Source organism: Balaenoptera ricei, chromosome 20 (genome assembly GCF_028023285.1).
Source record: "Balaenoptera ricei isolate mBalRic1 chromosome 20, mBalRic1.hap2, whole genome shotgun sequence".
Lineage (NCBI taxonomy): Eukaryota > Metazoa > Chordata > Mammalia > Artiodactyla > Balaenopteridae > Balaenoptera > Balaenoptera ricei.
In genome coordinates, this window is record NC_082658.1 from 1,344,653 (window position 1) to 1,366,553 (window position 21,901).

The 21,901-nt window shown below is 39.3% G+C and overlaps 1 protein-coding gene across 12 annotated transcripts in view; it reads left to right on the forward strand.

Annotated features, from left to right (window-relative positions):
* Positions 1 to 21,901, forward strand: part of CEP112 (centrosomal protein 112) — a 415,603-nt gene that overhangs the window by 300,131 nt on the left and 93,571 nt on the right. The window lies entirely within an intron of this gene.

The following is a 21,901-nucleotide window of genomic DNA, read 5'->3' on the forward strand; positions in this document are numbered from 1 at the left end:
AAAGACTAGTAAAATACAGACTTTCTGGAAGACTAATCAGAAAAATAGGGAGAATGCACAAATACACAAGAGAGGAAATGAGAACAAGGGCTCCTGATCCAGGAAGGATAGAAAAGATAAGAGTACAGTGAGTAACTTTATGCCAAAAAAAATTGAAAATCTGGACAAAATGGAGAAATTTCTAGAAAATGTGATTGAATGAAGAAGACATAGAAAACTCTTAATAGTTCCATAAGCTATTAAATAGAGCATTTAGTTTTAAGTGTTTCATCAAAGAAAACAACAGGCCCAAATAATTCTATACTCAAGTTCTTATCAAACTTTCAAGGAACAGATAATTCCAATAATATACAAAGCCTTTCAGAGGAAAGAAAAAGAGGAAATATTCCCCAGTCCATTCAAGGCCAATATAATCTTGATGTGAAAATCAGCCAAAAACAGTAAAAATAAAATTACATACCAGTCTCACATTTAATCTTAAGTGTAAAATTTCTAACAAAAAGTTAGAAACAGAATCTAGCAGCATATAAAAATGGTTGTGACAGTCATTTGGATATAATGCAGGAATTCAAGGGTGAATTAAGGTTAGAAACCCATTAATATAATCCATTGCCTTGCCAGATGAAAGGAGAGAATCCATATGATCATCTCAGATGAAGAAGAAGCATTTGGTGAAATTCTACCCCCATCTGTGATAAATAACCTTAATGAGCTAGGAATAGGAGGGAACATCCTTAACGTGATAAAGAATAGCAATCAAAACTTAGAGCAAACATCACTGTTATGGTGAAATATTAGAAGGATTGCTTTTAAAATCAGGAAGAGAGAAGGATATCCACTATCACTCCTGCTGTTCAACATTGTAACAGAGACGCCATTAATCACAACACAAGAAAAAGAAATAAACTGGATAAGAATTAGAAATAGAGAAGCAAATCTGATATTATGTCAGAAATTACCCATAAAAGAACGGGCTAAAGATGTGATTGTGTTTCACAGAAGTGAGAATATAAGTAGCCAGTAAAGACATGAAGAACTGCTCATATCATCAATAATCAAGAAAATGAAAACAAAAACCCTAACGAGATACCATTTTATACATAATAGATTGACAAGAAAAGAAATAAAAGGCATCCAGATTGGAAAGGAAAAAGTAAAACTATTCCTATTTGCAGATGACAAGGTCTTACATACAGAGAAATTCTAAGGCATCCACATCAAAACAAACAAAGAAAAAGCTACTTGAAAAATAAATGAGTTCAAGGTTGCAGAATACAAATCAATATACAAAAATCAATTGTATTTTCATAAACTAGCAATGAACAATCTGGTAATGAAATTAAGAAAAATCCATTTAAAGTAGCAGAAATTAATTACTTAGGAATAAAGTTTAACCAAAGAAGTGAAAAACTGTACATTAAAAACTAGAAAACTTCACTGAAAAATTTAATGAATACCTAATAAATGGAAAGACATCCACATTCATGGATTGGTAGACTTAATTTTGTTAAGATGGCAGTACTACCCAAATTGATTTGTGCTCATTCAGCACAATCTCTGTCAAAATCCCAGCTGCCTTTCTTGTATAAATTGACAAGTTGATCCTAAAATTCATATGGAAATTCAACAGATAGACCTGGTACAACTGGATATCCACATGCAAAAGAATGAAGTTGCACCCCTGCCTCACAGCATACACAAAAAATTAACTCAAAATGAATCATAGACCTAAATATAAGAGCTAAAACTGTAACATTCTTAGAAGGAAACAATAAAAGAGGAAAATGCTATACAACTCAGAAGAAAATATGTGAGTAAATCTTCATGACATTGGATTAGGCAAAGGATTTTTAGATACGACAACAAAAGGACAAATGACAAAGAAAAAGATAAATTGGACTTTACCAAAATATAAAACTTTTGTGCTCTAAAGGGCACTATCAAAAAAGTATAAAAACAGCTCATAGACTAGAAGGAAGTAATTGTAAATCATATATCTGGATATGAGTCTAGTATCCATTCTATATAAATACCTCTAGAACTCAACAATAAAAAAATAAATAACTCAATTTTTTAAATGGGCAAAAGATTTGAATACACATTTCTCCAAAGAAGATATACAGATGGCCAACAAGCACATGGAAAGATGCTCAGTATCATTAGTCATTAAGGAAATGAAAATCAAAAAATACAGTGATATACCACATCATACCACTAGGATGGCTATAATCAAAAAGATGGAAAATAACAAATTTTAATAAAGATGTGAAGAAATTAGAACCCTCATACTTTGCTGGTGAGAGTGAAAAATGGTGCAGCCGCTGTGGAAAATAGTTTAGCAATTCCTCAGAAAGTTTGATATAGAGTTACCATATGACCTAGCAATCCCACTCCTAGGTATTTATCCATGAAAACTGAAAACATATTTCCCAAACAAAACTTTTACAAGAATGTTTACAGCAGTGTCATTTTACAATAGCCAAAAAATAGAAACAACTCAAATGTTCATCAACTGACGAATAGATAAGCAAGTGTGGTATATCCATACAAGGGAATATTATTTGACAGTGGAAAGGAATGAAGTACTGATGCATGCCACAACATAGGTGGGCCTTGGAAACATGCTAAGGGAAAGAAGTCAGACACAAAAGGCCTATGTTGTATGACTCTGTTTATGTGAAATGTCCAGAATAGGAAAATCCATAGAGACAGAAAGAAAATTAGTGGTTGCCAGTGGCTTTGGGGGAGGAGAAAATGGGACGTGACCATGAATGGGTGTGGGGTTTCTTTTTGAGGTGATAAAAGTGTCCTGGAATTTGGTAGTGGTGATAGATATATAGCTCTGTGAATATACTAGAAAACAGTGACTTGTGCAGATTAAAGTGTGAACCTTATGAAATGCGAATTATACCTTATTAAAGCTGTTGTTAAAAATAGGAAATTGACAATGCGAAGTGTGGTTGAAAGTGTGGAACAAAAAGAATGCATATACTGCGGTGAGAATACAAAATGTTGGTGGCATTATCCTGTAAAGCTGAACATTCGATTTATGAAGCATCAGTTCAACTCACTAGCATACACCCTAGAAATTCACAAATACACACCAGAAGACGTGTACTGGAATGTCCGTAGCAGTCTAGCTCATGGAGGAAGAAACATGCAAAGTTCAGGTGCCCGTTAACAGATGAATGCATGATTTTTGTCTGTTCACACAGTGGGATATACTAAAGCCGTGAAAATGGACGAAATACAGCTTCAAATGAAACATCGTGAATAAGTCTTAGAAGCAATGCTGTGTGAGAAACCGCACATTTCAGGAAATTACATGGATTTTATAAAGCTGAAAATCGTAAAACCAGATAATACGTTAGAGGCACTTACACGTGTACTATTTTTCAAGCCAGGCAATTAATAAAATTCAAGAGAGTGGCTAATTCTCAGGAGAGTCAGGGGGTGCAGTGGGGAAGGAAGCACCAGTACTTGCAATGCTGGATATTAAGCTCTATGGTGATTTTAAGAGGGTTCTTTATCGTGTTTCATAAGCATACATATGTCCTGTATGCGTCAATTATTATAAACATTGACAAATATTACTAGCAGTGGCAAAAGCAGCAGAGCACCCCAGTCTTGGGGACATGTCAGGAAGAAAATTGCTTCCTCAGTAAAGCAAATTGTTATTTTTATGGACTTCAAGTGGGAGAACGAGAAAGAAAGAGTAACGAGAATTGACTACAAAAGACTGATTTTGATCGCTGACTTTTCTAATACCTGGCCTTACAGTTTTGCAGGCTCAGCTTTAGTAACGTAACTTCTGTCTTGCTTCCACTTTATCCATCAAACGATGCAACCGTGCCTTAGACCTGCACCTCACCCAGCTCGTTCACCGTCAGGATCTCCGTCTGTCAAGCTCTCCTCTTGATCGCTCTTGCCTGGCCTTTTATTTTCCCTGCTCCCTCCTGCGTAAAGAACGGGTCTCATCCTCCTGCCACTGCTTACTCGCCGCTCTCTGATCCCTTGCCATCTTGAACGTCCACCGTTCCTACGTGGCTAAACCTCAGTCCAGCTTAATCTTTATTGCCCACCTTATCTGCATATTATAAAATAATGCCCAAGAAAGTTAGATAATTTGCCTGTGGTCACACCACCCAGGTTGGTTTAACTTCAAAGCTCGGGCTCTTAACCACCATGCTCCACCACTTACCATTTGGCAACAGTTGTTGGACTAGTCAATCAAAGCATCTTGGGTTAATGAAAAATATGGCTGGAGCAGCTCTGAGGGTCTGGGTGATGGGAAATTCACCTGCACAGCAACAAAACTAACTGAAGACCTTCTGTGTGCAGACTGAAGGGGGGATAGGGCATCATCATACTTGTTGTCAAATGTTTCAGATGTTATTTTTCAGTGAATTGGTGTGGCAATTCTCTCAGTATAGATGACCCTAGAAAACTACATAAGCTCTAAGCCTTTTTTAATAAGGAAGATCTAATGACTATATCTCAAGAATGTCCTTTCAGCACCTTTTCGAACTTCCAAATTATCCGGGAAAGGAACTAAAGCTTTTGTTAAGTATTGAGATTACTGCTTTATATCGAACTGCCAACAAACCTAACATAGCAACTTCCTATAAATACATGATTTTATAAACTTCCCAATTAATATTCATTACATTTCTTCTTATCCAAGTGAGCCAAAAAGTAGAAAAATTTCCAAAATAAGTAAAATAATAATGGGATTTATGAGTATGCCAAATCAGGACATCTAACTCCTAGATTCAAAGCTTATTTGAAATAATTTATTACTTGACCAATAATTCAATTAACATCATTTGATCATTGGATGGTGCCAACATCTTTTGATGTCTGAAGTCACGTATTTGAAACAGATCTTCTATCTGCTTCCTAAAAATACCATACCAACAAATGTGCCACTCATATATAAATATATTAAGCATATTTAAAATATGTATTATGTGTGTTGAAATTTGTTAAATACAGTAGTCATTTTCCTTTAGCATTTGTCAAATCATGCAACATTAGATTTTGGTATAAAGCATAACAGTAGCAAAGACATAAAAATATTATAGGAGGTAAAAAATCTTAAAAAAGTTAATTGGCCCCATTCACATTTGGTCTTTGATGATAAATTCTTTTTTTGCACATCAGAGAATAGTTGCTTCTTCCCTAGAGCAAAGTAAAGTTTTTTTTTTTTCCTCTTCGTTCTCCTAAAGTTTGTATTTCTGCCCAAGTAATAAATGAGTTTCAGTTTCTGTGGCGTCTGCTTCAGAGAGCTTCTCTAAGGGTGAGCTTTTGAAATATGATTAGATCTTAATTCTTTAACTATTTCCATAAGCTTATTTCACAGTTTGCTTTCTTATTCAGTAGTGGGAAGGAAGTTCATGTAAATCTTATGTGATCACTTATGGGTGTTAAGGCCACGTAAGGATATATGTTGCAGTGGTGAGAAAATTGGCCCCTGTGAGTTACAGCGAGGGCAGAAAACCAGCTGCCCCATGTTATTCTTTAGGTTTAGCTGTCATTAAATGCACATTATTTTAGTTCACAGTATTGACCCCAGTTACTAAGTCTGTACAGAGAACGTAACCAATACTAATTTGGCATATTCAGAAATAGGGCCAAATTCAGGAATATGGGCATTTTTTCTGAGAATGGATCCACCAATAGTTACAGAGCAGATAATCAATAGTGATATTGATAATGATATCACAGCCCTTTTCCAAAACTGTCCAGTTTCTTCCTTCTATAATAGAGGATGTAACTTCTCCATGGGATTCTTACAAAAAAATAGGCAGTGACAAAAACCAAAACACTTGGGGCTCCTATTTATTAGATTATTGTTCTGGGTAAAGCAACCATATAAAATGACTCCTCAAAGACAGGAATCAGTTTTCTAGAAGCGACTTAAAATTGAAGAATCACTAAATATGACATTTGTGAATGTTTTGCAATTTAGACTAGTTCGCCATTTTCTCTAGTTAGGATTTGTACATAATGATGGAAAAGAAAAAGGAGTCTTTAATTAAAGTACCCTTTCTTGTAATGATTGTATCAAACTGAGACCTTAACCTTGACTCAAAGTAAGATTCAGATGTTCTAGGATGCAACAGCAGGGACTTTCTCTTACTCACATGGGTATTTTCACCTGGCACATAGTATGGATTTGACAAATGTTCATTCATTTCCTGTCCCAATTATTTGTTTCAGAGAGGGACTTTGAAATTAGAAATGTGATCATCAGAAGTCTTGTAAATGACCATCTCCCCACTAATCCTCAATTAAGTAGTTGACCTTGGAGATTGTCATATGATTGAGAGAATTAGTATGATCACATCATGGATGGATTAAACCTTTTTCAACATTCAGTTCAATAAACGTTGTGTCCAATGAATGGCAAAGCAGTATGAGTATTTCATTAAATGAACAACAAATAGAAAATTTACATTACATTACTTTTTAATTAATTATATTAATTTTAATGTAATTTGAATTAATTAATTTTAATTAATTTTAATTTTATTAATTAATTTACATTAACTACATTGACTTTTTTAGTCCAGTCTGAAAATTGAAGGTTGTAGAAGTGAAAGTAAAGATAGTTCCTTAAAAACATGGATATTCTGTTTGAACAAGCATAATAGTCTGCAAGACATAATTACATATTATCTCTCACTTAGCCTTCATGTTTTCAACTAAGTAAAATTGTGTCATTTAATATGATGTTTGGAAAAAGTTATCACTATAACTGCAATGTTAGAAAATTAATACTTTGAATTGCTATTAAATTATATCTTTAAAAAGTTATTTTTATAATCAACTTTCTTGTAATATTTGAATTATCTTAAAATGTCTTAAAATGTTTGTGGCATGTAAAATAAGTTACATTTACGAAGACAAGAAATAGTATGGATGCTTTCTCTCATAAACATTTATGCTCAATTTCCATTCTGCTCCAAGATGTCTTTTATCTCCTCTTAGAAGAGATAATAAAGTATGGTAAACCACATTTTAAAAATACTCATGAAACTTCTCACTTTGCCTCTCCTCCGCCTTACCTTTCATATGCTGAGTGGAGATGAAGAAATAGAAAGCGATCTTTTTCTTCAAAAACTATCAAAAATCTTGCCAGTTCAAACCATATACACTCTTTTCTTCATTAATTCATTAAACAATATTTTCCAGGAAACTACTAAGGGCATAGCAATAACGCCAAAGCCACAACTCTGTTCATAATCCATTAGGAAAGATGAGACATATTTTCAAAAGACTATAGTACAGTCATGCAGATTACCAGGAATGAGGACCGTATGTACAAAAGGAAGGAAACCAAATCAATTCTAAAGGATGTGAGCGAAGAAAGCGTCAGCATCTGAACTAGTCTGTGTGTGTACACCGGTAGGATTGGAGAAGGACGCTATGCTTGTAGAGGGATGGAGTCTACAAAGCGGCAGAATAGTCTAGAAAACCCCATCAGTCCATATTAGAAAATGTTTATTCACTCATTCGACAGTTATCGGTCGTACTATGTGTCGGTCTTGGGATATATCAGTTAATAGAACAGACAAAGATTCCTGTCTTTGAGGAGCTACGCTAACAGGGTAAAGTTAGTGCTTGGGGTGTTGAAGCAGGAAAGAGACATGGGCTCCGCATCACGGAGGGCCTTGAGGACCGGGCCAAGGGGTCAGACTTTGGAAGCAGGATTCTTCCGCAGGGGTTCAGGGTAGGTTAGAAGCAGAGGCAGCGAGGCAAGTCAGGAAAACATTGTCGGCGTGAGACTGAGAAAGAACAGAACTGGCTAAAGCAGAGGAGACGCCAGAGACCTACAAACTAAAGGAAAAGCAGTGGTTTAAACCCATGGAGAGGCAGAATTGGTTCCATGGTAAACGTGCTGAGGCCGCAGGGACAGAGGCGTTCAGTCTTCTCTGGGTCACGTACTCCTTTGAAAACCTGTTGAAGTATTTAAATCCTCTTCCAGAAGAATACAGTAAACCTGAAACTTTGCATAAAATATTAGGGGTGTCCATGGACTCGTAAAGTCTGTCCATAGACTGTGGATTAAGAATCTCTATGAGGAGGAGAATTTCGATCACCAAACCGTTACTGAGCATCTGCTCTTTAAAAGACACTTGACTTTGGCCTTGGTGTGGGGCGGGCTGGAGGGGGGGGGGGGGAGGATAAACGACGGTAGCACAGCTCCTCCCCCCGAAGTGTACAGAATTGCAGAGATGTTGGATTTGATGTTGCCAGGGGGACACCTTAGGTGGAAGTGTTATTTGTAATGATAAGGTATTGGAAACAATCTAAATATCCAGTAATAGAGGAATGGTTCCATAAGTCATGCTGTATCCTTTCAGCATCTGAAATAAAAAGAGAAAGCTGAATTTGTTGCTTATTATCATAAGGGACAGCTTTGCCGGTCAGGCACAGTCTCTGAGCACGGCAGACTGCTGACCTGCTGAGGGGCTCGGGGGGAGAGCTCAGGGCTGGGGTGGGGACTTTCAGAGCCCTGACTTGACGTCGCGGTGACTTACGTGAGACGTGCTGCTTGGCCGAGCCTCGCAGCTGTGTTTGTTGGGGTGGGTCTGCCTCTGACTGACTGGCTGGCAGGAGTGAGGGGTTGGCCCCTCTTGGTTGGCTGCAAAACTGTGTTCACCAAAGTGAGATGACAGGTTTAAAACCGGTTCCGGAGACTCCTTGCGACGTGTCTACAGAACGTCTTTTCCTAGATTTGTGGGAACAGTTTTTTTTTTTTTTTTAAGTTTCAGGGGTACTTTTTTATTTTAAATTTTATATATTTATTTATTTATTTATGGCTGTGTTGGGTCTTCGTTTCTGTGCGAGGGCTTTCTCTAGTTGCGGCGAGCAGGGGCCACTCTTCATCGCGGTGCGCGGGCCTCTCACTGTCGCGGCCTCTCTTGTTGCGGAGCACAGGCTCCAGACGCGCAGGTTCAGTAGTTGTGGCTCACGGGCCTAGTCGCTCCGCGGCATGTGGGATCTTCCCAGACCAGGGCTCGAACCCGCGTCCCCTGCACTGGCAGGCAGACTCTCAACCACTGCGCCACCAGGGAAGCCCTGTGGGAACATTTTTGATTCTCAACTCATATAATCAAGTATTAAGCTTTTAAAAATTATATTTTGAAATATTAATTACATGGGAAAACGCTTACTGTATAATGCAAAGCGGCAAAGCCGATCCCGGTGCTTTTGCCCCGCGCCTCTGTCTTCTCGCCCCCGTTCCCCGCGTACGGAGCTGTCCTGACGCTGGCCGGGTTTGCTGGGGGCAGCCTCCGGATGCCCCTCTTGCCTGGCTCTGTCCCCCTCAGTTCCCTCGGCCATGCTGTGCGGGCCGAGACTCGAGTCCGCCCAGGGGAGCCCCGGCCAGCTTGCTGCGGCTTCAGGTCCTTGCCCTCTGGGGTGGGTCAGGGGAAGGAGGGCGTCCAGACCTCGTGGGGCTCAGAGACCAGGCCTCGGCTCCGGTCCCCCCACCACGTGGGCGGTGCGGGGCGCAGAGCCAGCCTCATCTGTCTGATCGCAGCCCCGCCTTGGCAAGCATCTCCTCCGTGGAGAGAGGACAGATGGCAAGCCAGGGTCTGGTCCAGGTCCCGCCAGAGTCTCACGCGACCCTGAATGGAGGCATCCCTGAAAAGGGACAAATCTCAGGTCATAAATTCAGACGTGCCTATTTTTTCTAATATAATCTTAATTTCTGTTCTGAGTCCCCACTTGGCTGCGTGGCGAAAACGGATGCTTGTCCTCAGTCCCTGAGACGTCGTCACTCTCCCGCTCACCCAGGCCGCCATGTAAGCCTGGGCTCTGTCAGGCCTGGTGTGCGGGGCGAGGCCTGGGCCCTGCGATCCTGGTCATCTCCCATCCACGCGGGAACAGGCTCTCAGACAGACGTTTTCCCCTTCACTTCAGACCATTCTCCTAACCTGGAGCATCGTTCGTAGTCTGGGGGTGGGGAGGCAGTGGGGGAAGCAGGCAGAGGAAAACCCACCCTGGCTGAGAGACTTTTCTGCCCTGAGTCCCACGGGCCCAGGTTATGGAGCAGCCAAAGCCAAAAGTCACCTCGTTTGCTTTCTCTGTACTCCTGCTGTGTCATCCTTCCTCTGAGGTAGGAAGAGTAGAATGCCAAGCTGGGAAGGACTGAGGAGTAGAAAAAAGACCAAGTTTAGGCCTTCAGATAGATGAGACGCAGGAGTGTAATACACACACAGCCTGAGGATCGATAATAGTGTAGTAACTCTGTGTGGAGACAGGTGGTTATTAGACTTACCATGCTGATCATTTCATAATGCGTGCAGGTGTCAAATCATTCTTTGGTACACCTGAAACTAACAAAGCAGTGTATGTCAACTATATTTCAATTTAAAAAAGGAAAATCATCTTGTGCTGTACAGTAGCACAAGATATATAGCACAGGGAACTCTACTCAATATTCTGTAATAACCTATATGCGAAAAGAATCTGAAAAAGAATAGGTACATGTATATGTATAACTGAATCACTTTGCTGTACACCTGAAACTAACACAACATTGTAAATCAACTGTACTCCAATATAAAATATAAAATTTTTTAAAAAGCAAAAAAAAATCTTCAGGTTAAAACCTTACAAAAAACATCATCTTATGTTAAGATTTACCATCGACCACTCCCTAATAAAGATGAGCTGGATATTATAGGAAGAAAATTATAGGGGGATAAAAGACTTCAGAAATATCCTGGTACATGCAAATATATAGCACATAAAAACCATTAAAATGTCAACATTGTTACTTTGGATGATAGATTACAGGAAATACATATCTGTCTGTTTTTCTACATAAAGCAAGTATATACTCCTTAATTAATGATTAAATGAAAATGGAGGCAGAGGGTAGAGATTATCTTTTCAGGAAATATGGCTGGGTAGGAAGAAGAGAAAGCATGGTGCCTCAAATATACCATGTTGGAGACCCGTTTTGTACCTGTTACCACTTTCACCTGGAATTTTCTTCTCTTTCTTTTTCAGTTAGTTGATTCCTATTCATTCCCAGCTGATAACCTTGAACAAGTTTTTTTTTACCCTTTCATCTCTCAGTTTCTCTGTCTATAAATGAGGATAATAATCGTGCTTACCTCACAGAGGTTTTGAGGGGTTAGATCTGTTAATATGGGTAAGGCATTTAACAGGAGAGTAGGAGCAAAATAAATACTAGTTATCTTGTTGCTGTCATCACCATCATCATCACCATCACCATCATCATCACCATCACCATCATCACCATCACTATCACCATCATCATCACCACCACCATCATCATCATCATCACCATCATCACCATCAACATCACCATCATCATCATCACCATCACCATCATCATCACCACCACCATCATCATCATCATCACCATCATCACCATCATCACCACCACCATCATCACCATCACTATCACCATCATCATCACCACCACCACCATCATCATCATCACCATCATCACCATCATCACCATCATCATCATCACCATTAACATCATCATCATCACCATCATCACCATCACCATCACCAACATCATCATCACCATCATCATCATCATCACCATCATCGTCATCATCATCACCATCATCATCACCATCAACATCACCATCATCATCATCACCATCATCATTGTCACCATCACCATCATCACCGTCATCATCACCATCATCACCACCATCATCACCATCATCATCACCATCAACATCACCATCATCATCATCATGATCATCATCATCATCACCATCAACATCACCATCATCATCATCATCACCATCATCATCACCATCATCACCATCACCATCATCACCATCACCATCATCATCATCGCCACCATCAACATCGCCATCATCATCACCATCAACATCACCATCATCATCATCATGATCATCATCATCATCACCATCAACATCACCATCATCATCATCATCACCATCATCATCACCATCATCACCATCACCATCATCATCATCACCACCATCAACATCGCCATCATCACCATCACCATCATCATCACCATCACCATCATCATAATCACCATCACCATCAACATCACCATCATCATCATCACCATCACCATCATCATCATCATCATCATTGCCATCATCATCCTTTAATATTTGTCTCCTTACAAAAGCCTTCTCTGATGTGAGGTATCTCAGGTAGTTTTTCCCTAATAACACCCTGTGCATAGCTCTCTCATGACGCTTATGCTGTATTTTATTTACTCACATATCTGTCTCCTCCCCAACTTCATTAGATCTTTTTCTTTACTTTTTAATTGAAGTATAGTTGATGTGCAATATTTTATGAGTTACAGGTGTACAATATAGTGGTTCACAATTTTTAAAGGTTATACTCCATTTATAGTTATTATAAAATGTTGACTATATTCCCAGTGTTGTACAATATATCATTATAGCTTATTTTATACATAATAGTTTGTACCTCTTATCCCCCTACCCCTATTTTGCCCCCTTCCCCATTGGTAACCACTAGTTTGTTCTCTGTATCTGTGAGTCTGCTTCTTTTTTGTTATATTCACTAGTTTGTTGTATTTTTATATTCCACATATAAGTGATATCATTACAGTATTTGTCTTTCTCTGTCTGACTTATTTCACTTAGCATAATGCCCTCCAAGTCCATCCATGTTGCTGCAAATGGCATTATTTTGTTCTTTCTTATGACTGAGTAATATTCCGTTGTCTGTATGTACCACATCTTTTTTATCCAAATTCATCTCTCGATGGACACTTAGGTTACTTCCATATCTTGGCTGTTGTAAACAGTGCTGCTATGAACACTGAGATGCATGTATCTTTCTGAATTAGTGTTTTTGGTTTTTTCGGGCGTACACCCAGAAGTGGAATTGCTGGGTCCCATGGTGAGCATCCTGTGCCCAACACAGAGGAGGTGTTTCAAGTAAATGTTTGTGAAGCCATCACAGGGATATACCAGGATTTCGGGGAGGGCTGTGGGGTGTGGGTGCGTGTGTGTGAAAAACTAGCCTATTTATAATCACATGGTAACAAGTCGATGTAGGAGAAAATATTGGTGACGTGAGAAGAAGGGAGACTGGGGAGAACTGATGGTGTAAGACTTTTGATTGTGGTAAGAGGTAGAATCCATGTTTCGGTGAAGGAACATTGCTCCTTTAACCAGTTGTAATGATGTAATTTATGCCTTCTATTTTCTGGAAGAGTTTATGTGGAGTTGATATTATTTATTCCTTAGGTGTTTAATAGAGTTCACTAGTAAAGCCAGGTGGGCCTGAATATAGGTAAGTAGGGTTTTGTGTGTGTGTGTGTGTTTTAACACATATAGGGATATAGGACCCTTTGAATTTTCTATTTCTTCTTGAGTTACTTTTGGTGATTTGTATCATTTAAGAGATTTATGCATTTTTGTCTAAATTAGAAGAAAACTTGATGATATGTTTACAATATTTCCTTATTGCTCTATTAATGTCTGTAGGATCTGATAGTGATGTCCCCTTTCTCTCATTCCTGATATTGGTAATTTATATCTTCTTTCTTCTGTTTCTGATCAGTCTGTCTAGAGGTTTATTGATTTTATTGATGTCTTCTCAAAGAACCAGCTTTTGGTTTCATTGATTTTCTCTTTTGTTTTTCTATTTTCTATTTCATTGTTTTTTACTGTTATTTTTAGTATTTTCTTTCTTCTGCTTACTTTCTCTTTAATTTGCTATTCTTTTTCAAGCTTCTTCAGGGGAAACTTTTATCACTCATTTGAGAATTTCTTTCTTTGCTAATAAAATAATTCAAAGCTAAAAATTTCCACTAGGCACTGACTGCCATTCCACAAATACTATGCTTCCATTTTCATTAATTTCAAAATATTTTCTAAGTTCCCTTGTGATTTCTCCTTTGACTCATAAGAATTAGATTATATTGTTTCTTTTCCAAACATTTTAGGAACATCAGATACATTTCTATTATGGATTTATAATTTAGTTTCATTGTGGTCAGAGAATATACTCTGTATGATTTCAGTCCTTATAAAATTATTGAAATTTGTTGTATGGTCTAGAATATGGTCTTTCTTAATTAATGGTCAAGTTGTTTGACAGCCTTTTTCAGATCATTTATATCCTCACCAGTTTTCTATCTACTTTTTCTATCAATTCCTGAGAGAAGAGGGTTGAAATACCCTCAATTGTAATTTGTAGATTTGCCTATTTCTCCTTTCAGTTCTGTCAGTCTTTGCCTTATGTATTTTGAAGCTCTTGAAATTAGGTACAAATACATTAGGATTTTTATATTATATTAATTAAATTTTTTATCATTATGAAATATCCTTCTTATTTTCTGCTAAGCTCCTTTGTTCTCAAATCTACTTTGATATTAGCTATGCTACTCTACTTTTCTTGTAATTGCTGTTTGTGTGATACATCTTTCTTCATCCTTTTAATTTTAACATTTTAAAATATTTAAAGTGTTTATCTTGAAATTACCATGTAGTTACACCTTCTTTTTTTTTTTTTTTAAAGATTGATTGATTGATTGATTGATTGATTGATTACTATGTTGGGTCTTCGTTTCTGTGCTAGGGCTTTCTCTAGTTGCGGCAAGCGGGGGCCACTCTTCATCGCGGTGCGCGGGCCTCTCACTATCGTGACCTCTCTTGTTGCGGAGCCCAGGCTCCAGACGCGCAGGCTCAGTAGTTGTGGCTCACGGGCCAAGCTGCTCCACGGCATGTGGGATCTTCCCAGACCAGGGCTCGAACCCGTGTCCCCTGCATTAGCAGGCAGATTCTCAACCACTGCGCCACCAGGGAAGCCCTACACCTTCTTTTAAATCTAGTCTGACAATCTCTGTCATTTAGATGGAGTTTTTAAACCATTTATAATAGTTAATGTGATTATTGATGTTGTTGGGTTTCAATCTATTATTTTGCCATTTGTATTTCTACTATTGGCATATTAGATATACCTCTTCATTTTTTACATGTACTTTGTTACATCTGCCTTCACATACTATTATACCAGTTTACATAAAATGTAAGTATCTTAATAACAATATACTTCCATTTCCCTATACCTGTTTCTACCTATATTGTAAGCTCCACGATATACTTTTATTATTTTTGCTTTAACAGTAAATTGTCTTAAAAAGAAATTTTAAATGAGAAAAAAGATAATTTATATTGACACACATATTTTCTATGTCCAGTGCTCTTTCTCCCTTTGAGTTGATCCACGTTTCCATTTAGCACCATTTTCCATCTGCCTGAGCAACTGCCTTTAACCTTTTATGTAGTGCGTGTCTGCTAGTAACAAATTCTCTCAGATTTTTGTTTGAAGATATCTGTATTTCATCTTCAGTTTTGAAGGATGTTTTCACTAATTATGCAATTCTAGATTGACAGATTTTTTTGCTTTCAGCACTTTAAAGATTCATTATGTTATCTTCTGACTAGCATAGTTTCAGATGAAATATCCTTATTCTAATCTTTTTAATGTATCTTTTTTTTTCTGGCTGCTTTTAAGACTTTATTTCTGTTCTTGCAATTTGATTACGATGTTTCTGATGTGATTTCCTTTGTGTTTATGTTTTGTTGTTGTTCATTGATCTTCAACTTGTGGTTTTATAGTTTTCTTCATATTGGAAAATTTTCAGCCATTATGTCTTCAGATATTTTCCCAAACCTTGTCCTCCTGGTATACAATTTCACATATGTTAGATGATGTGATGTAGTCTCAGAGATTCATTAAATCCAGTCTTTTGTCTCTCTGACACTCATTTGTATATTTAAAATGCTTTTTCTTCATATTTGCTGATCTTTTCTTCTATAATACCAAATCTGTTGTTTATCCTACCAGTGAAATTTTCCTTTCAGATAGTATATTACTATGCTCTAGGCTATTTAGTTCTTTTTTATACTTCTATTTCTCTCTTCACTGTGTTCAATTTTTTTGTTTAAATATTTGGGTCTGTTTTTAATGGGTAGTTTAAGATCTTCGTCCACTAATTCCACCATCTCTATCATTGCTAGGTCTAATTCTGTTGACTGATTTTTCTCCTGCTTATGGCTCACATATTCCTGTTTCTTCTCATGTTTAGTTATCTTTTATTGGATGATCAACACTGTAAAATTTATATTGTTGGAAGCTGGGTTTTCTTGACTTCTTTTAAAAAATATTAGACTTTGTTTAGGAAGCAATTAAGTACTTGTGGATGACCAGTTTGACCCATCTGAAGCTTGTTTTTGAACTTTGTTAGAACTGACTTGAGGTTGTCTTTACTCTAAGGCTAGTTTAACCCCATGACTAAAGTGTGACCTTTCTGGATGTTCTGTGATGACTCTTCATTCTGGCTGGTTAGAACTCAAATATCTCCCAGATTTGTGTGAGCTTTGGGAATTGTTAATCTTAAAGCTCTCCAGTCACTTTTTACTTGGCCTTATAGAACTTAACCCTTTACGTACCCAGAGTATCTGCAACAGACTCAAGAGGAAACCAGGTAGATTCTGAAGCTCCTTCTCTACACAGCTTCCTCCTGTCCAGTGCTTGGTGCCCACAAATTCCAGCTTCCTCAGACTCCCAAACTCCAGTCTGTGTTTCCTCTACTCACAAGACTGCTATGCTGTGCTTTGATTCCCTTTTCCTGTGTTCAGGCCCAGAATGTGCCCTGTGACGGAAGCAGGGGTGATTATAGGGCTTGTCACATTTGTTTCCCTTCCCTTCACGGGGTCACAATCCTGTGCTTCTTGTTTCCCAGCATCCTAAAGCTGTGTTTCCTGTGTCTTGTCCAGTTTTCTGGCTGTTTACTACAGCAGATTAAGTATGGTCCCAGTTACTCTATCATGGCCCAAATGGAAATCATGAATTTTGTTGATGATTCTAAATTTATACTTTTATTTTAAGGTAAAATACAGAGATTTTCAAGTTTGAAAGTTCTGTAAATATATTAAATTAAATATAAATATTTGTTATGAATTCTCTGAATATTTTTGTTGACAGGGTAGTACACAGTTATATATTAAAATCTGGCACCAGCTGGCCATAACTGTATTCACAGTGTTTGAAGAAGCTTCAGATGAATGCCTGCAAAGCTTTTGAACAGGAAATACTGCACAGTGCACTGAGCTTTATGCTGTTTCAAGAATCTGGGAAGCATCTTTCTTTTTAATCCTAAAAACAAATATTTAATTCAGAAATGTATGCTATTATATTTTAAAGAAACTTCTCTTTATAAGATCTGGGCCTGCCTTAAGTATAAGTATTCTAGAGGAGTCTCCTAATTTTCTTCTCTCCAAATCACCTTCCTGGAAATCATGAATGCCTGAAGTTTCACCATTAATGATAGGAAAAAAAAAAAAAGAAGGAGAGACTTTTTTTGACTTAAGACCTGCAGAGATACAGTAGCAATTAAGATGATTAACAACCATCGACACCTTTGTGAAAATTGTTTGGTTTGCTCCTTTCCAGTAGGGTTTTTAAAGCCAAGATTTTGATGGCAATTACATAGAGAAACAAACACCTTGGGCTCTTTAGCAGAGAAGAGTGACCTGAGGACAGCAGAAGGGACTGAGCGCTTGGGGGACGGGGAGGGCAGGCCAAGCACACGTCGGGGCAGAGAGAAAGAGCCGGAGATAAGAAAACAAAACAACCTTCTCATTTCAGGGTGATGATCTTCCTCTCATCTGTTCAGGTCATGCTACAGATGACTGTTTGAAAATTGTATTTCTAAGTAGTAATGCTAGCTGTAAAAATAAGATTTGGATTAAAAGAACTAACCCGAACCTAACTTTATGTATGGAAATAAAATGGACAGTGAGTGCCATCCTGAGAATAAAATTATTCAGAACTGTTTTAGAGACAGTTCGCATGATAAATGAGCTATAAATTTTCAACCGTGCTAAACTGGAGCTTTTTAGATTCATCTAAGAGGAGTTCAGAAATCCAGACAACTGTGATTTAGGTTCACATACATAGTAAAAACCTTGAAGGTTGATAAGTTAATTTTATTTCTTCAATTATTCGCATTATTCTCCAAAGTGTTGATTCTGCTCCATGTTGCTATTGGCAAGTTCTAGAGATGTTCATCTCTCACCCATTGGCCTCACTTTAAACTCATATTGGTAATGTCAGGCGGGCCCTAATACCTCCTGGAGTCCTGGGGCTCATGCTGGATTCCTCAGCCTCTTCCCTTTCCCACTTCTTACATGGCTATTCATACCCTTTCCTCACACCTCAAATCTCCCAACAATCTCTTCTGCCATCCTCATGCTTCGCTGAGGAATCTTTCCTCCTACTCCACGGAGAAGTTGGACGTGATCAGAAGTTCCCACCACTGTACCAGGGATAATTGACCTGCACTCCCAGCAAAGGCCACCCCGTCCCCTCGTGCCCTAGAACTCACCCCTTTGCCTTCACTCCAGGACATGCCGCCAGTAGATCTCTGGCATCATTTGTTTTTTCCTTCTCTATGGCCAGATCTTTCCCATCATCTTACACACATGCTGCTCTTTTGTCTTGTAAAAAAAAAAACAAGCATCAGCCCTTTCTTTACTCACTTCCCCTGCAACTTCCAGCCCATTTCTCTCCTTTTTTTTGGTAACAAAACTGTGGACAACTTGTCTCATCTTCTCCAGTTCCCCTCTCCTACCCTGAGCTCCCTCCGATCCAGCTTTCCTCCTTGGTGCTGTACCAGAATCACTCATGTCCAGGCCACCACTGTCCTCCACACGCTCATGTCACGTGACTCCCCATAGAACCCGACACAGCTGACTAGTCCTGGAAGCACTCTCTTCCCTTGGCTTCAGGATCCCATACTCTCCTGCTTCCTTCTCTCTCTGGCCATTACTTCCGTTTACTTTCCTCCCCATCTCCAGCCTCCTGACATCTGCAGGCCCAGGGCTCAGGATTCTTAGACTTCTGTTTTGGATACACACTCAATGCCTTGAGATCTCATCCAGTAGCATAGTTCTACCTGCTGTTCATATACTAGTGACATTTGAATTTATACTTCTAACCTAGACCTCTCCTCTGGACTCCAGAACATTTGAACATATTCAAATGTTCACGTCAACACGAGGTGTCCAGTAGGCATCTCCAAACTTCGTGTGTCCAAAACCAATCTCTTGATCTTTCCCCCAGATCTGTTCCACGTGTAGTTTTTTTTGATGTAAGTTAATGACAACCCCATTCTTCTAGTTGCTTAGGACAAAAATCTTGAAGTCATCCTTGATTCATCTCTTTATCTTGCAGCATTTCCAGTTGGTTCTACTTTGAAATCTTTCTCAGAATCTGACCACTTCTCACCACCTTTTCTGTCACCATCTGGATTATTTGCGGTAGATTCCCAACTGGCTTCTCTGCCTGATTCTTGCCCGAAACAAGAGCTAGAGTGATCGTATGAATACTCATGTGAAACCATGTCACTCCTGTACTGAAAACGCCTCCTTGACTCTCCATTTCACTCATATTAAAACGCACGTTCCTTACAGCTGCTTACAACACCATGAAGGATGTGGCCCCTCGTTCTCTCTCATCTTGTCCGAGGGAGATGCTGCTCACAGATCCTCCCTGTGCCTTGAACACACTGTGCATGCCTCTGCCTCGGGGCCTTTGCACTGGCTCTCCCTCTGCCTGGAGTGCTCTTTCCCTAGAGTCCACCATGGCTCCCTCGTCTCCTGCAGGTCTCTGCTCATATATCACCCTCTCGGTGAGGCTTTCCCTACTTCTATGTTTTTAAAATTGTAAACTACCCCCTACCATTCCTCACTTCTCATCTCACTTTCTTGCTTTATCCTTCTTCATAGCATTTGCACCATCTAACATATTATCACTTTGATAAGTTATATGTTTGCTCTCTAGGTTAGAAGTTCCATAAGGGTAGGGAGAGATTTTTGTCTGTTTTGTCCGCTGCTCTAGTCCCGGTTGCCTGGAATGGATGCATGAATTGGGTGGTTAATTGTAAAAGACTCTATTTGAGGTTGTGGGGTTCTGGAGCTAAGTAGCCTCAGACTCTTGAAGAGTAGCTGCATCTGCGTCACAGGACGTCGTACACTAACCAGCCTCTCTGACTCCAACTTTTTTGGGGGAAAAGTAACAATCTTTATGACACTATAATTTTCATATTTTCTAGTAAGTATTTTTAAAGCCTTTAGAACAGTGTGTGCCACCTGGTAAGAGCTCTACAAGTATTTATTAAATAAGCAACAAGTACTTTATCAACAGCGTTTTTTTATTAAAAAGCATTGGCAGGATGTGAAGCAAGACAAATAACCCTCATGAGGCTCAGTGTGGCCTTGATTCTGTAGTAGAGAGTGACTTTATTAGTCATGGAGCTAGAATAGAGTCTGGTGATTTACTAGAGAAAACAGCAATAGTCACAAGCCCTCTCTAGTCTGGAAAAAACAAAACTACCCAGTGTGTTCAGCGCCATTATAGATGCAGAGAGATTTATGGGATAAACTCTAGCGAACTGCTTGTGAACTTAAGTTCATAAATCACACGGCTGTTGTCTTAGTCAGCTTGGGTTCTGTTACAGAACACCACAAACTGAGTGGCTTATCAAGAACAGAAACTTATTTCCGATTGTTCTGGAAGCTGGAAGTTGGAGGTCAGGGTGCTGCTGTGGTCCAGTTCTAGTAAGAGCCCTTTGCCAGGTTGCACACGGCCATCCTCTCACTGTAGCCTCAAACGGCAGAAAGAACTAGCTCAGTGGCCTCTTCTTATAAAGGCCCTAATCCCGTTCATGAGGGCTCCACCCCCCAACCTCGTCACCTCCCAAAGCCTCACCCCAAATACCATCACATTGGTATTAGGGCTTCAGCCTTTGAATTTATTCCATGTCCACCCCTGGTTTGCTCCCTGGAGAGATGGAATGAGAGGGGGGACCCAGGTATAGCTCAGGGTTAAAATAAAAACGGGACTGTACAAGAATCGGTATCCTGAACATCTAGGCACCCTTCTGAACACCCTGGCAGCCCGATGTATGCCGCCAGGCTGTAAACCAGGGGACACAGCTCTGGGCAAAATGGTCCAAGAAGGATGTCCAGTCAGATGCTGGTGTGAGAGAGTCCAGGAGCCTTAGTGATACCCTGTGATGACGCCACCTGTCCCCAAGCCTGCCCGTTTTAGAGGGCCACGCTTTAAATAAGCAAGAACGCCGAAGATCACCAAACATGGAGGACAATTTCTACAGTGAAAAGCAGAGACCAAAACAGGCTGGAACAGCAAAGAAATAAAAGGAACTAAGAAAAATACAAACACTCTAGAGAACAGAAAGAAAATTTAAATGTGTGTGTGTAGGTATGGACATTGTATAGGTGTGTATGAAATCAGTCACCTCAGGAGAACTGGGATTCTCTGGGACGCCCTGTGCCGTGTGTCCTAGCCGCTGAAGCGCTTGTGCTCTACCACGTGGGCTCGGCTCCTGGCTCCATCACTTCCTAGATGCGACGCTGAGCAACTCTCTTAACCTCTCTGTGGCACAGCGTCCTCGTCTGTTAAAAATGGGGAGTGATGGTGTGTTCAGAGAACAACAAGGAAACTCTTGGAAATTACAGACAGAACGGCCGGAGTTTTTAAAATCCAATACAGAGTTTAACATTTAAAGTCAAGAATTGCTACAAAAGATCAAAAAGACAAAGTAATGGAAAATAGAAGCAATAAGAAAAATATGCTAAACCTGCGAGCTCCAATATTCAGAGCTGCAGAGACAGGCAGGCAGACAGAGAGACGAGAGAGAAAGAGACCAGGGGGAAAAAGGAAATTAAGAGAGAAATGACCAAAGCCTTTTCTAGAAATGCAGGACCCAAGCGCAGATTGAAAGGGCCTGCTTAGTGCCTGCACAATGGATGAGAAAAAAGACCCGGCTAGGGCAAGTCACCGCGAC